General features: G+C 33.1%; 1 protein-coding gene across 5 annotated transcripts in view; it reads left to right on the top strand.

Annotated features, from left to right (window-relative positions):
* Positions 1-1,303: 1,303 nt before the first annotated feature.
* The window catches only part of chp (leucine rich repeat containing G protein-coupled receptor chaoptin), an 88,843-nt gene continuing 78,364 nt past the window's right edge, over positions 1,304-11,782 (top strand). For 4 of the 5 annotated variants that reach the window (XM_076119639.1, XM_076119640.1, XM_076119641.1 and 1 more), the window contains exon 1: positions 1,304-1,646. The gene's annotated coding sequence lies outside the window, so the exon portion shown is untranslated. The remainder of the gene's footprint in view (positions 1,647-11,782) is intronic. The other variant, XM_076119638.1, reaches the window with a different exon arrangement.

The following is an 11,782-nucleotide window of genomic DNA, read 5'->3' as shown; positions in this document are numbered from 1 at the left end:
GCTAGGGGTGTAGGGTGGCGGGGCGCGGGGGCCTTGTTGCCCGGCTCCAGGGCCGTAGCTTACATAACGCCGAGAAAAGCGGATGTACACCCCGGCTGGAATACTATCTCGCTCGCACATTGTAAAGCTGTGTGCAAGCTGAAGCGGTTTTCCTTGCGATTTTGTGTGGGTGGATACAGATGACTAAGTTCGCAGTTTGTTTTGATGTGAATTGAAGGTGCTATTTAAAATAGGCATTTGATTTTGTAATGTATGATGTTGCCTTTAAAATTTTGCGATTAGTTGTAACAAACAGAAATTAAAACGACTTAATTTTCTCAGATTATATTTTTATCTAATTACAGAACAAAAAGTAGTTTTAAAAAAATCATAACCAGTGTAGTACATTCTTAGTTACGCCAAATAAGTATAGACATTAACTTAGATAAAAGTGAAGTAGGTTTATACTTCCTATTCCGGCCAAGAAATGAAACAATGCAAAGGAAATAATTGCATAACACTTAGTTATAGCATAACTGGTAATCTTTATCAAAGCTTCAAGAGTAAATAACTTTAAAAATAAACATTCACTTTCAATATTTAATGGTATTCGGCGAAGTCTACACCAATATGTGATTCACCATACTTTCACTTTTATCGCCGACGCATCGAGCATGCATACCAATGGACTAAGTACTTGTTCGTACGATGCATGGTAGCAGGTTCTTGTTAAGCTTTGGTAGAGAATATTGCATGGAAATCTTAATGTACTATGTAAGCGATAGTTTTAGGGTAAACTACGAGTATAATTCTCTTTTGTTTCTCTGAAGTACGCAAATTATGTTACTTAAGTTTCTGGCAGAAGCCTTTGCCAGTGCTAGGATAACAAAAAATAATAATATTTCACAACAAACTCCAATTATAATATTAATGGCACAATTATGGGTGAATAATTATTAGCAAAAACTAATTATAAAAGAATGTAAGATATGACTTAGAGATAGAAATAGCCAAAACAGTCATCTAATGTAAAATCTAGTCATAAAAATGTATCATGTCAACTTGTATTATACTATGTTCTAATAAGATCACGTTTTGTTTCCAGTCAGCGAATAAAAGTCTGCTGATCAGCTAAAAATTCCACAACTCATTCAAGATATAATTGACCTACTTTATTAACCTAAGTACGCGACTAAACACTATTATTTTATTAAAACAATCTGAGTAAACAAAAATAGTAGTAAGGAAAATACTTCCGTGGTGTACGAGGCCTTACTACGGCCCGCACATGTGCCGATTGGGCTGACATTTACGTAGTGCGCTCCGTACCGCCGCGTAGACGCGCGTCCCTATCGCGCATTAAAAAAAATAACGCTCGAATTTCAACATTAATTCGAATTTAAACCCGAGTAATTACGTTCGAATATCCTAAATTAAAAAGGTGCCTATGTTTTTTTTATTTAAGTGATTATTATTTCTCCAAATTTTGAAACCAAGGATTTTTATTGCGTATTTTGGATGTGAATTCGCTAGGGGTCGTTTTCCCTGGGAGAGTATTGCTATAGCAACGAATTACGTCAAGTTCATGGGCGGTTTGTGCATTTTCGCTCGATAATGAGTAGTTTTGGTGATTGCTGAGTTTCTGTTTTAACCATCTCCGAGTAAAGGTGAGGATTGAAAGTATTTTTTATATATTTGGATCGTTGGAAACGCATTTGTTTTACATTAAAAATCAATTTGTGACTTATTTTCTTTTGAATGTTTGTATTGGAACAAATAAAAAGGGATGTTTGGTGTTAACAACGATAATGAAAGTGACAAAAAAATAATTTGTTTGTTTTATATGTACGACGTTATCTTTCTATTTTAGGACTTATTTAAAGCGTACTAGAGCTTTTAAACCAGATGATAACTTTTTTAGACCTTAGTTTTAATTCTGTTTAATTTTCCTTAAACACAGCTTTTGTGCTTAAAATAAATAACGCACGGTGTTTAGACCATTTGAAGTTGAGATGACAACTCAATAATTTTAATCAAGTTTTTTAAAATCTAATCAACATATTTCTTTAATAAAATCACCATAATACTATAGAAACTACAGACAGGCCAGTTTCCCATACAACATTAGCACAATGTCGTAATAACTTAACGCGAACTTACGTCCAGTCCTACTTACGAATGCCAATCAATATTCATCTTTATTGTTATAGTTATAGAGTATAATATGTATAGCCGAAAAAAACCGGTTTTAGAAACGCAGCGATTTTTCTTTGCGAGGTCTCGTTGCGTAATGAATGAATGTTGACATTGTATGGTGTCTGTATGGGAGTGGTGGGGATACTACTGGTACTCGACGGTTTTACGATTCATTTGCGAGTTAAGCAACACTTAAGTAAAAGGTTGTACTCTCCAGTGTTCACTGAACCGGTGTTTTACATGCGTTTTGTTAGAAGAATGTAGCTTTTTTAAAACGTTTTTGGGTTTTCAAATTATAAATACGTTTGGTAATAAGTATGGTTATTACTATTATAATTGTTTCCTTAAAAAGTGTAAAAGTTCCGTCTTTTTAGGTGTTTTTGAAGATAGAGATTAAGAGCAAAATCAGATAAGATCGTAAAGGCGTTAAAGTAGAGGAGATTTTATTAAGAAAAAATATTTGTCTAAGACGATTCATTTTCAACAGCTACCTTAAATTAAGTTTCCGTGTTTTAAGAAGAAAAATAAAACAAGCTTATGATTCATTAGTTAAATTCCTATGATTCACTAAACCACGATTAATAATAACATTTTAAAGTATTTTCGTAAAATAAATACATTCACGGTTAATGACTAATAACGCTTATTCATTAATTAATTTCGTCATTATAAAGTGGAACTCTTCATTTCCTGTAAAAATAATAGATGAAGGAATAATGGATACTATGAATCCATTTCTACCATAGTACTGGACTCCAAATCTCAAGATAGGTGTCAGGTAAAGATATGTTTGACTTAACGTCCACCATGGTTAACAGTTGCGAGGGACATTTTCAGCCCTTTAAAATAGCTATCTTTATATCTATGATTAGGTATATTCATTTTTACTTACAATTTAAAATGTCTGCAAACCATGGATATCTAAAGCCTTTTAATTTGTCACATAAAAAAAATCTGCTCAAATTTATATCCGCATCGAATACCACAAGTGACATTAAACCGACAATGAGAACTCATAGTAGGAGTCCCGTAGTAGCAAGTGACCCAATACACGTGCCGCGACTATAGGCCTGAATTCAAATGAGATTACGGAGCTTCGTCAAAACGAATGTTACCACTAGCTGTTGATTTTACTATATTTGCCACAAAATCCGCAGTTGGAATGCGCAAATTTTAACTAAAATAGGAAAGAAAAACTAAAATATTGAACAAATTTTTGTTTTAACTTTTTACCCGGGATAAAAATGAAGGTTCTCAATTTGATTGTTGTTTAACTCGTTAAGTAAGTAGAAACGTAAAGTCACTATTTTTACAATTAAGCAATTTGCGATATTTGTTTTCTAGAAACGAATGTCTTACGTGCTTATGTGCATTTTTAAATTAGAAATCTTTACTTTGTAGTTAAGAGTTGCAATCTCTTTCTAATTGATCTTAAAAGCAATGAGTGCTTGTTATTTAATTTCTTATTACTTTAACTTTTTGATACACAATTTGATGCTATTCTTTTGTCACGTCTACGTATATAACGTCCAAACTTCTAAAATAATAGAAAACTGTGATAACATGACATTTGATAATACGAGCAACGTTAAGACTAGCTTTTTCTATCAAATAAATTGCTACAAAAACGAAACAAAAGTTAATATTTTTGTTGTCTGTTAACATTCATTTGTGATGATCTCATCGATAGCTGATAGGTAATTATTGCCTTAGCCGTGACACGATAGAACACACGATCACATTGTAGGTACATACTTTACAAGTCGTACAAAACACAAGATTCTTGCAGCAGATTAACTTATTAAATTATTATTTAAGGTTATAGTTAAATAGGTAATAATAGCTCTATTTTTTTTAAAGTAAACTTACGTTTATTTTCGAAAAAAGTCGACCACCCGTGGATAACAAATCAAAAAATCTATAAATGTAGCTAAACTTTGATTATTCGGTACTAACTTCTGCTCTACGGCTTTGTTTAGAGGAAGGATCTCCCGGAGTGAAAAGTATCCTATGTGTTCATCATTCTGTAGTTCTGGTATGTTTGGATAATAAACATCCATACCTTTGGCATTTCTAGTATTACTAAAAATATAGATAGTCACGATCGAGAAGTCTTAGGTAAATAAATAAAATATACCGCAATATATAAGACTAGCAATCGAATCACGGTTACGTTCAAATCACGTATGTCATATTCCTACAATTCAAGCTTAAATATTTATTCGCTACTCAGTACATAGACGTCTATAAAGCATATTTACGTGGGACGTGATTCGCGCGTTACTATTCAGCTATTTGCGACCTGTTTATTGCACCATTAGGGATTTCCAACGATTGTTTAATTCACTAGTTTTAACTATGACATATTTTTTTTTTTTCATATTAAGTCAAGCTTAAGTTAGCTCGCTGGGTTTTAGGGTAACTTATAACAGATCTATACAAAAGCTCTCAATAATTGAAAGGCGTGATTTCATTACACTATTATTTTCTAAATACCCAATTAAACGTTCTTTTACTCATTTAAAATTAGTTTCGCTTATAATGTATTATTGTTTGGTGTTTGAGGTTGCAAAACTCTAGCAACCTCTAGATTTGATTACAGCTCTACGTCTTACTCATTTTTAGTTATGTTAATACGAATACATAGCTAACATTTATCAATTAACTATGTGACTAATAAACGTAGAGTCTGATTAGTTATACTTACAGTGTTTTGTCACATTCAATCAAGTCTGAAACTGAACTTGAGTGAAAAAGACAAAACACTGTTAGTATCTGTAGATTTGTTGTATCTGTAGAGCTAAGTATATCCTTACGACTCACAATGACTTGCACATTTTTAAATATATTCTAACATACATATTTCCTGTACATCTCTACAACAATTTACAAAACAAACAAAAAATATCCGTTGGGCAACTTCAACGGCTATTTTTCAAATGTCCAATAGTGCCAACATGATAAAACAAAAAGCTGAACAACGAATCAATAACCACATAACAAGTGACGGATGACGCATAACAGTTAACGAGCCTCATTTAATAATCTCGTTATAATTAACGATTAAATTAACGTGTTTAAGTACGGGAACTATTTTCGGCTTAATTTATGTCGCGAATTCGGTATTGTTTTATTGCTTGTGAAGTGATGTTTAGTGTAAATACTCGTAGTTATTGTGTTAAGTTTACTATGATTTGAAATAGACGAGTACTACGATCGAATTTATTGTTAAATAAAACTATATTGTTATAATGTTATTTGTGTAAAGAAAAATGTATAGATATTTATCAAATAAATAAATAGGTTATAGGACAGAACTTGTACGACCGGAAATCATGTTTTTTAATGTGCAAGTTCATGTTTCTAATAAATTTTTACGTTTGATAGTAGAAAATATTATACAGGGAAATATATCTTACAACAATTATTTAAGAGACTGTTAATTTTTGTATAGCCAAAGGAATTTCAGTTTCAAAAATGTTTGTATACAAAAATATCAACTGTCATATATTATACGTTTTCAAAAGGATTTTTTCAATATACACCGCAATCTATAGCCCTCAGTTATTCTGTCGGAAACATCGGCTATCAATACACAGTATGTTTTTTTTATCTTCTTTATTACATAGCCATTAAAACAGCCACAAGCAGACGGAATGGCGCTGAAACCCCATGCTCATTCAACCGTTTAGATTATATCGCAGACACAAATGGACAATTTCGTAAACAAAGACATTGATTTAATATCAACGTTATTCAGTTGACGTGAATAATATAAAGCAGTTATCTAATCGATCGCATTACACCCTGTAATTTAAATGTCGTTACTCTGTATTTGATTCTGTGTCTATTCTTGGAAAATGTCTTTATTGAAATTGGTGAAGCTTTTTAGCGTCTAAGGCTTGCTACATTCGGTTCAGCATTAATCGGGCTAGTTGTTCGGCAAAACCGAATATGTGTAGATAAATGTTCGAAAAAATGCGGTTCGACATCGTCGCTTTTGAATGTTTTAATCGAATTTAGATGATCGGACCCGAAAGAACCACACAATCATGTCAACAGCATAAGCCGAACAAGTGCAGTAATTGTTTCTAGTCGGTATTGTTGTTCGATAAATACTGCAGACCCGAATAGGAACCCGTATAGCAAGCTTAGTTTTAAAGTTCTTGTACTTATTCGTTCTTATCTAATTAAGTTTGTACTTCAATGGTTTTATATAATGATAATTAGCTTCTTAGAACTGTAGGAAGTTCGCCTTTTGAAGTTAATTTAAGATCTAATTATCTTGACGTATCGTCGTTATAAGCGCTTGCGACGGAATCTTTCATCAAGTATGTTTTGCAAGTCATGTTGACTTTATTATTCTTCATATGTTCATTGATTTCTACGTCAATAACTGATCGAAAAAAAGATTATGGTCATTTGCCTTTCTGCCATTCGTAAGAACACATATATGTGTAGGTGACACCCTCCTACACATAGTTTTCATGCAATATACGTGCTATGTAAAAAACCTACAAGTTCCTGTTGATACATTCACATCACACATACATAAAACCACACCTATTTCCCTTAGGGGTAGGGCCTAGACCACAGAACTAAACTCCTGCTCAATACTAAAGCTAGGTTAGTTCAGTTTAACATCGGCCTAAAATCAACAAGAATGTCGACTAAGTCACCGTCTTTAATAATTCGCTTCCTGTCTTTAATAACTCATTTCCTTCACTTAACGCCCCCAGTATCTGGAAAACAACTCGGTTGTTTAGTTCTATGACGAGATAAGTACTATTTATAGATAAATATCATCTACATTATGATCTAATTATAACATAACAGCTCGTTATAAAGTCGTGGATATAATTAGAAGTAATTAAAATTATAAAAGCACTTCTTGTAAGACAACGTTCTTGTTCTCGAACGCACTGATTCTAACAGCTGATGTTATAAATCAAATATAATTAATATTTTGATGAATAAGATTGTTAGGAGTAGTTCCGTGTTTTTTTGGGTATGGAACTTACTATTGGTTAAAAGAAAGTGTTTATAGCGGCAGTCCTACTCGACAAGAAGGCGTGATTTTATGTCCCAACCTATGTATGTAATATTAGAATATACATATATTTTCTAGTTTTTCAATGCTTTATTCGCCAAAAAACTGAATCATCATTGCAATAAACAAACAAGTGCATAAGCATGTCATAATCAGAGTTGTTTACTACAGTTGACGTGTTTGTGACCGCACTACTGACTCGCAAGTCAACAGGTTGGTTCTGTCTGTCTCTTACGTAAGCCCTTAGACACCTATAAATCTAGTTTAGCTAAGTACTAGGTGGAAAACAGTCATTCGTCACCGTTTTTCTTAGGTATTGTTGCAAACTTCCTGGTAAAGCAGAGAAGAGAATTATTATCCAGACTCTAGGTTCTAAGCTGACTAGGAGTAGGTTTTGGATGCAGGTCTTTATTTATATAATTTATATTTATTGTCAATATACTTTTGTTGATAGTTAGTAAATCTCTGTCTTCTAAGAGAAAAAAAGCTAGTAAATAGCTAAAAGCAACATCATCTACTACTTGACAGTGTCTCCTAATGGAAACATAACTTAACCACTCTGTAAACTTAATAATTTCAAGTAGGTATATATTCAATGTAGCTCAAAGTTGATAAATCTATAAAGCACAGACCGTATGAGTGACTTAGGCAAAGAAACATTACATAATCGTCTAGTCTTTGTTTTCTGATCCCTATTTCTTTATCACTTTTTATATTAATACGACTCAATACAATTTTCTTAGATAATACTTCGCATTTTACGAAATAATATCCATTAACAATAGGCATTTTTTCGTTCCTATTACCAACGGCTCGATGGTTTTATTGTGGGACTGTCATTGTCAGAATTCTGGCTTCTTTCGTCTGTATTGCAAAACGTGAGATCCTATTTGCTTATACTTTTATGCTTCGGGAATAATAAAAGGAATACTCATTTCGTGGTACACCCTCAGAATTTTCGTTGAAAGTATCAAAATCTTGAATCGTAATCTCGACAGTTCATAAATTTTGGCCGCCGTGAATGTATTGTATCCCTTTGGGAAGTGTTCTATTACCATGCTTGTCATGTGCTACACATTTGGCTTTTGAAATGTTCTTTTCGCTACTAAGGTAGAAACCTTTTCGAGGTCTCTTTGAAGAAAATTTTGATATGACCCCTTTCTCTTTAGTTGAAGAATGGTCTTTGTCTCCATCGATGTAGGTTATTCTTACATTTTTGTTATTTAATTTAAATAATACTACTCTGTACTGCATTTAATTATATGCAATTTTCCATTCAGAACAATTCCGTTCACGAGTGAACTACAAAGAATTTAAGCCGCTTCATAGTAAAACCGCATGATTATTCCCGACCGACATCGAAGTACATAATGCATCTGAATCAGATGCCGCCTGAATCACTTGTAATAGAAAGCAATGCACATTTCCTGACCGCAGACCGACAGATGTTCCGCTGCAGCAATAAAAAGGTCGAGTGCGGTTAATTTTTCACACCTGTCCCCTACAAATGTGCCTTTATTAAGATTGGTGGCAATTATGGCCGGCGCCATATACGCGTTCCACGAATTACCCGCGCAAATTGAGTTTAACTCGCAACTCGTAGTGGGTAAAATTAAGTTTTGTTTATTAATCGTGTGCTTTGAGATTGTTTTTGTTGTTAGCTTGTTTTGTTTTGATTGTGTTTTACTCGCGGTACTATCCTTCCGCATCTATGTACAGTATTTTATATTTAAAACTACTTCTTAAACATATTTCTTTCAAAATACGCCGCTGTGAAAATTCGATATCTAAGTATTTGATAGCAGGCTTAATATTAGTAAAATATCACCTAGATCGATTCCTGTTTACTAATTTCGTTATAATCATTTGTTATAGTGCACAGAATTTTGTATGGCACAAAACTGACGTGTGACACGACTGACGTTAAAGAAAACCACGTGTATTAAATTCCACTAATAGTGATTTAAACGTTTGCCATATCACGCAATATATGGTTTTATATTACTAGTGCGTGTGTAGTATTCGTTAAGAAACCAAAGCTTTGACTTTATTTCACAAAGAAATGGTGATTCTTAATCGAATAATGAAAATTCTTTGATTTCTAGAACTGGTCAGCAGTTATCGCTAATGCCTTTGAAGATCAAATATCATTTGATTGGCTCCGATACAAATATGACCTCGTTGTTGGTTGGTCTATGTCAAGGGTTATATCAATTGAAGAGTGATGTCGACAAATCAATGTTTGATAGATGAGGTTTAACCTTATAATAAAAGGCACGGTTTTTACCTATGATGAGGGTCTATTTTTCATTCTGTTATACGTCATTTTTTGCTTTTGTAGTGCGAATTCGCTTCTTGGGGCTGCTTTCCGCTTTTTTGTTTGGTGGAAGAAATGTTAAAATGTTAAGGTGACGTTTTTGGAGAATTTTGACTCGTATGATTAATGTTCCCATTAACTTTGGTTCCTAATATAGTAGCAGTAGACGAGTTTCCACAAAATGTTATCATAGTAGATTTTTAAACAGAAGTTGCCTTGATGATAAGTCAAACCAAGTCACAATATATGTACACGGCCCTTAATGTGTATATATTTCTATATAACTTCATAACTTATATCATACTAGCACATATAATAATCTTGTCCTACATACTTGCCAGTTGCGAGTGGCATGCATTTGACCGCTCAGAAGGACCTTTGAGAGAAGGTCACGTGCTAGAATACCAACACACCTCTTTTGGATCCTTCACATTTTATATACGTTTTAACATAGGTACGAGTACCTATTATTGATTTAATTTTAACCCTTTGTGATACGGCAAGTGAATACAAACATGATCGATATTTTGTCATGTTTGTGAAGATAATCTTCTAATATTATAAATGTGAAAGTTTATGTGCATGTATGTACGTATGTTTGTATGTTTTTGTTACTCTTTTACGTAAAATATACTGAATGAATTTAAATGAAATTTGCTACATAGTATATAGTTTATAACCTGAATTACCACGGCAAATGATTTCACGTCGACGAAGCCGCGCGCAGAATATATTACTTCATAATAAAACATATTTTTGTTCAAGTAATAAAAACGTCTCTTTAAAATAACATTGATTGTTTCATACTTGATACAAACGGTGAAAATATCTGTATAAATCATATAAAACAAGTATTACCGACCTTTTATTAAAAAAGCAAAAGGCAAAAATATAATTTGGCCCGCTGGTGCAAATCTCCAATTAAAAATTTCTCTCAAACGTTCAGTTTTATAATTGTAATCCGATATTGAAATCTAAATGGAAAAACTTCACGTGGAAATCTTCAAAGCTGAGGTGGAAATGATTTAATTAATCTATTGGCACGGAATGGACAGCTATTCGAAGCATATCTTTGTAAAAATTCTTGCTTTTAATTTTAGTTTGTTAGTAAGTTTTCTGATTCGTAGAACAGTGCTGATAATTAAGAGTTCCCAAAATAACTAATGACTATTGATAGGAGCCTGGAGCCCTTTCTAACATTAATATAGGTAGATATTCGGGAACAGTAAATAATAAAAGAATTTATCATTTACCAAGGTAACCAGCAAGGCAGTTAGAATATGACATGTATTATTGAGCCAATAACATTCTATATAAAAAAATACTCCCAAAAATGTTTGAGGCAGATCAGTTAATTTCTTAACTTATTCTACTAAAGTAGTAAACGTATTACTATGTAACATATTGTGCGTGATATAACTCCAATAATAATTAGGCCTACGCTAAAAGGAAAACAGTATAAGGAGTCGCCAGTCCTCTATTATGTTCTCCAAATAATGTGTAAGCTGCCAACTCATGTTCCACTACTGCAGGAAACAAAACTTTTTCCTTCTCATTTATAAGAAAACGTGTAATCATCAATAGAGATCTTTATATAACACATGTGTTTTGTTTTAAAAAAGACAACTCCCGCATTAAGAATTGCTCTCGTGTCGCGGGGACTTTTACAAACATACAAACAACGGAGGTGAAGTACAACCAGACTCGAAAAAAAACTCAAAAATAAATGTTGGATTGCACAAATAATTAATTGTTCCGTGTGGAAATCGAACCCACGATCTCCCGACGCAATGGTAGCGGCATGGTGACCTAAACCACTGCGCCACAGAGGCAGTCGATCTGAAATTACTATTGAGCTCTATTGCGATAGAATAAGGTCGTTTCTTCCTTAGCAAGATAAATCTAATATAAGTAAAGGAGAACATTAAAACAAGTTTTGATCTAGTTTCCTATATTGCACAGTCGCGACAAATTCGCACTTCCTTTGAGAATGTTGTGTCGGTTTATTTTATGACGTCATACCACAATCTTATCAGAGTAGAAACCATGTAGAGATCGTGGCAATTACTTAAAGATATCATTAGCCATCTGATTATGTAATTGGATCATTAATTAATTGCCAATGTATTATGAGGCAATCATTGTCGAATAAATAATTCGTACGAGGAGAAATTCATTTAAAATCTTAATAAACATAACATTACGTAAGATTTCATTCTGTTGATTCCAATCCCGTGGGT

This window comes from Anticarsia gemmatalis, chromosome 11 (genome assembly GCF_050436995.1).
Source record: "Anticarsia gemmatalis isolate Benzon Research Colony breed Stoneville strain chromosome 11, ilAntGemm2 primary, whole genome shotgun sequence".
Classification (NCBI taxonomy): domain Eukaryota; kingdom Metazoa; phylum Arthropoda; class Insecta; order Lepidoptera; family Erebidae; genus Anticarsia; species Anticarsia gemmatalis.
The sequence above is the reverse complement of the archived record's forward strand: the minus strand, read 5'-3'. Positions and strand labels throughout refer to the sequence as shown.